Genomic DNA, 5,564 nt, shown 5'->3' on the forward strand with positions numbered 1-5,564 from the left:
GAAGTGCTACTTCTTGCTAAGCTGCTCACACGGCTTCTCTTGGTTTTAATAAAATCAAGAAGATCTGTCTCATGTTCCTCATGGAGCTTCCAGCTCTCTACATTTGTGTATTAAAAGTTTAAGTGGACCAAGGGGGTGAGTGATGCCAGGGACTAGATGTAAGCTGGACTGAAATTCTGTGAACCGCTTTGACAATAACATTTCCCCTCTCTGGCTCTGGAACCGCATGCGCACCCACGAAGCACTCAGAGCTACCACCATCCCGTACAGTCAGCGTCGGGAAATCAGCAAGATTTGGCTATGAGTTTGCGTTTTCATGCCTCCTTAAGGCTCAGGAAGCAATATTTCGGGAGGTGGGGGCAAACACACTGTTCAGCTCGAAAACTTCCTCTAGATGGTGAAAGGAAAATGCCATCCGTCGTCTTCCACCCCGAGAAGAACTGAGTTAGGGCTGCCTGGGCTTTGCTAATAAAAGCGGAAAGTGTAAATGGTTTGGTGGTGACTGGCTTTAGCCCTTGGCCGGAGAAATGACATCACGATTTTCACAAAGGACAAGAACCGCCGCTGCCGCCACCGCTGAGGCTGCTGCTTCCCCTCCCTGCGCGGGTCCCGCATTACATCACCGGTGAGCTCCTGCGGGTGGGGGGAGAGAAGGCTTTGCCAGGGACTCAGCCCCAGACCAAGGAGGATAAACACGGAATAACAAGGATACGGGGCGGGGGGGGGGGGGGGGGGGAGAAGGAGAAGGAAAAAGCAGGACCAGGTTTCCTACCACGACCCTGAACGTGTGTATGGGGTGGGGTGTTGCACGGGCACCGACTCCTTAAAGCAGCCGCACCCCAAATTCCGTTCCCGCATCGCACACCCCACCCTCCTTCAACTCCCAATTCCAAGTCCAACAAAAACCGACATCCAAAGCGGCCTGGGAAGTCGCGTTGAGAGGCCCAAGGGGGACGGCAGAGAGGCTCCCGGGGACTGGGAGGGACCACGACGCCCGCGCCTCCTTGGGGGAGTGGGGGGAAGGCGGTCGCCGCTGCGCCCCCGCCCGGCCCAGCCAGCGGTGCCTCCCCCGCCAGGCAACAGCGGCCAGAGGGGGGAGGCAGAAGCGCCTCCTCCGTGCCAGGAGCCGAGACGGCGGCACAGGGGGAAGAAGGCGCCTCTCCTTACCCCCGATGAGGGGCGGGTCATGCCATGGCAGCGCCGGCGAGCCACAGCGGCGGCGGCGAGCGGAGCCCAACCAGCAGCCCCCGGAGCTCGACAGTGGCCCGGGACGCCGCGGCGGGAGCCCGGGACGGCCGGGACGTGGGAGCCAGGAGCGCATCGGTGACGGTCCCCGGCCTCCCTCCGCTTGAGGACTACGAGTGCAAAATCTGCTACAACTACTTCGACGCAGACCGGCGCGCGCCCAAGCTGCTGGCGTGCCTGCACACCTTCTGCCAGGAGTGCCTGAGCCGGCTGCAGCTCCGCGCCGCCGCCGCCGCCGCCGCGCCCGAGCGCCCGCTGCGCCCGCCGCCCTGGCACGGGCCGCCCAGCGCCATCGCTTGCCCCGTGTGCCGCCACCGCACGCCGCTGCCCGACAGCCGCGTGTACGGCCTTCCCAATAACACCAAGCTCGCCGAGGCCTTCCCGCTGGCCCTACGCGCCGCGCACGACCCGCTGCCCCAGGACCGCCTCCTGCCGCTGCCCGCACGCCACCCAGCGCCCGCCGCGGCCCAGTCGCCCGCCCCGGCCCCGCCGCGGCCGCCGGCCGCCGGGGACGCGGCCCGAGGACCAAGCTCCAGCGCCGGCCTGCGCGCCCCGGGCTCCTACGAGAGCTGCCAGAACTGCAAGCGCGCCGCGCTCACCGCGGGCTGCGTGTGCGTCGTCTTCTCCTTCCTCTCCATGGTGGTGCTGCTCTTCACCGGCCTCATCTTCGTCAACCACTACGGCGGCGGCGGGCCCCCCCCGGGGGGCGGGACGTCCCCTGATGCGGCCCCGGCAGCCGGTTTGCCCTTGCCTTCGCCCGTGGGGCCCATCTGCCTGTCGGTGGCCAGCATCCTGGCGCTCTTCTCGGTCGTCGTCACTTGGGTTATCTGCTGGCTCAAGTACCGGCCCGAGGGCGCGGCCACGGGCTCGGCTGGGGGCGGCGGCGGCGGCCCGAGGGCGCGGGCGGCGGCGGAGGCGGGCGGCGCGCGGAGAAGCGACACGTAGTGGGGCCACACGCCTGGCCTCCCTCCCATACCTCCACCGCGGTCCGAGAGGAGGGGGCCTCTGGCCCGGTGCTCTTGAGCTTCTCCGCCCTCTGCAGAGGGCGGCCCCCGGCCGCTCACCCCCTCACCGCCCGGTCACGGCAGAGCTTCGGTTTTCCGCGTCTCTGGCCTTTCAAGTCCACGCTTCCGCGCTGGGCCAGAGAAGGAAACCGAGGAGGCGGGGATGCTGGTGGCAGTCCCATCTCCCTGGACTGTGCAAGGTCAACTTCCGCTTCATGCACCACCCTCATCCTCGCCAGAGTGCACAGCCATCCCTCCCTGGGGTCCGAGGATTTGCAAGAAGACGAGGAAGGAGCAGTGGGATGCCCGCTGCCCCGCCTGGAAGATGGTTTTCTGGATCCTGTGACTTGAGAGTTTCTTTAAGGGTATAGGTGCTAGCTCACGTCTGCAGCAGTTGTGAATGGACCTAAATTGTCCAGAGGAAGCATGAATGAGATGTAAACGTGAACGGTTTCCCTGCTTCCTGGAGGCCATGGCGAGTGAGTGAGCCGGAGCGCTGAGAGTGACGTTCAACCCCCGGGGGCACGGCGCTGGCCTGAGTTGGGAGGCTGCACCGACCAACAGTCCGCATAAGTGAGCGATTGGGCAGGTGCTCAGCGCGCGTGCGCGCTCACATCTGCCGCTGGAGTCTTCGGAGCACAGCAAGGGTGGCGCGCACAGGGCGGTGGATCCGTCTGCTAGCGGCCGGACAGAGTCCAGAAGTTACATCTCCTGGAAACTTGTGATTGTTTTATTCACGGTGTTGCTACCAGGAAGTCATTTCATCTTCTGTAACTGGGCTCAGGGAGCTTAACGAGCCCGTTCTCTCTTCGCTTCTCAAAGCTGACTTACTGTTGCCCCCACCTGGAAGATATTGAAAGCTATTCACGCGGAATAGAAACTGTAGGCTTCCCCTGCCTTTTTTCTTAATTTCATTTTTAAAATAATTTATTTTAGAATATATAAATCTGGAAATTTTGTGCATTAAGATTTATGGAAAAGTTGTTTGATAAGCAGTAATATTTCTCCCGTACCTCTAGTCCAAATACATTTCAAAAGTAGGGGCGGCAGTAAAGGCGTGTTGGTAATTGATTCAAGATTTTATACTGTAAAACAACTGACTTTCAATTATCTGATCAAATAGAAAATACTGCTCAAAAAACGAAACTGACAAATCAACTGACAGGTCTTTCATCCTTTGATTACAAATATATATTATACTTATCAGAAAAATATTATTTTGAATTCAGCTGTTTGATATTATTAGAAATCACTGAAATGTTCACATCTGATCACATTAGATGAAAAAGAACACGTACCTATCCGATTTTGTAACTAAAAAGACGAATTGAGAGTGTATGTTGCAGGTGGATTAGATGTTTTAGAAAGAAAAAAACCCTGAATTGTTCCAAATGTATTTTATATGAAAACATTCTTTATTCCATCTTCTGAAATTTGGAATAAGACAAAGTTTTCATGCCTAAAAATCACAGAAGCTACTGAGGGTATGCTGTTATTCCTCATGTATTTATGCAAGCTGTCTGCATGATATCTTGACACTATTAACTGAACTTGAATGGAGCACTTGTATCTATCATAGAGTGAAGTAATTTATGGGCCGCTGATAAGTGGTATGGCTGCAATTTAGGAATTGCAATATAGTATGTTGTGTGTCTGCACTGTCAATAAAAACAAGAAGCATTTATAGAAAAAATCTGTTTTCATGAAACTTATTTCATGGGGAAATTGCTCTGAGTTATTTTGGTGGTGCTTCTTTTCCTGAAATACACAACCTCATCCAAATTCTATCAAAAATTTCACATTTTGAATAGGGCTGAGAGAGCAATAACTCACATGTGGGAGTACACTGCAAAGGCATTTCATGGAATTACATCTAGGGTTTAACGGAACTCCTGAAGGCCAGGTGAGATCTGTTGTATTTTAAAGACTTACCCAATCCACTACTATAACGTTCCCCTAAAACTAAACTCTGTTGTCAGATTTTGTTCTCAGTTTCTGCAAAATGTTTTCAGTTTCCTAATACTAAGACTCACACTTCAGAGATTGGTTTTAATTTACTTTTACCTCCAACAAATAACTTGTGTTATTTTTATTTCTGTATTCATTTTAACCTTGTATCCTTTGTTTACCTCCAGTGCCGAGATTCTGCTAGTATTCACAACTGTTTAGTTGTACAAGTGCAGTTACACATATATATGTGTAGTTACTAGAATGTACATGCTAGTAACAGAACTTGGCTTTGTGGATGTAACCATGTGTACCTGTGGGCACACACATGTGTTTGCTATTTCATTCCCTTAAATTGGCAACCTAGAAGTTTGTCTAAAGTTACCTGGGGACCAGCTTCTTATAGAGTTTATTTATGTTCCACAGAGGAAGGTACAACAATGACATAAACTGAATTATTCCTCATAAATGAGAAAGAGATCTTTGAATTGCCTGAGTCACGACACAAGCCACAGTTTGCTTCTTTCATAGGTTGCAGATGTAAATCTCTTGTAATGAGAAATTTGAATAGTTTAAAATCAAATATATATAATTAATAGCTCAGTACCTGACCATAGAGAGATTATTTTTTTCTTGGCTAACTTTGTTTTATTTTTTATTTATTTTTATTTATTTATTTATTCTGACTTCTTTATCAGGAATTGAGTGGCAGGATGAGGCGATGGAAAACATTTTTCCAATTTCTAGTGGTTTTCTGGCATTCAGCTGTTCCCCCATTTTGCAGATGTGATTTCACCATTCCTGCATCACATGGAAAGTCCTGGTATACCAGCATCTTAGAGCATGAATTTAGCAGACATTGTTTAAATGACCAGTGAATTGTCTGAAGGGCTCCTGTGACAGTGGAGTACTTTTCTCTCTTCTCATGGAAATTCTCATCTCCTGGGAAGAGCTTGACTCAACCCTGGGCACATCTTCAGCTCTTGAGTATGAACTACTAGTAAAATCACTGCAAAAAGCCCAACCTTGTCTGGCCTGAATACCTGCTCAAGAACTCATGGTTTCCATGGCCCAGGTTCTGCTTGGGTTCTGAGACTGCTGGTTAGAATTATCTTGAGGCTTCTATAGAATCTAAATTTCCAGTGAAAGAAACTCATCTTGTTGGTGATTGATAGATTAAATACTTGGCCTCTAAATGTAATATGTTTCGGTGAACAGTGTCCACATCCATAAAGAACCTTGGTTTGGGTTCTAAAGACCAGTAATCTCACCCAGGAGATATGAGTCTGAATAATGGCTCTCTCCTTTCTTGGAAGGACCTTGGCAAGTTATTTAACCTCTTTGAGCCTCAGGCTTCTCATCTGCAAA

This window comes from Aethalodelphis obliquidens, unplaced genomic scaffold (genome assembly GCF_003676395.1).
Source record: "Aethalodelphis obliquidens isolate GAN/ISIS:26980383/991018 unplaced genomic scaffold, ASM367639v1 scaffold2, whole genome shotgun sequence".
NCBI lineage: Eukaryota > Metazoa > Chordata > Mammalia > Artiodactyla > Delphinidae > Aethalodelphis > Aethalodelphis obliquidens.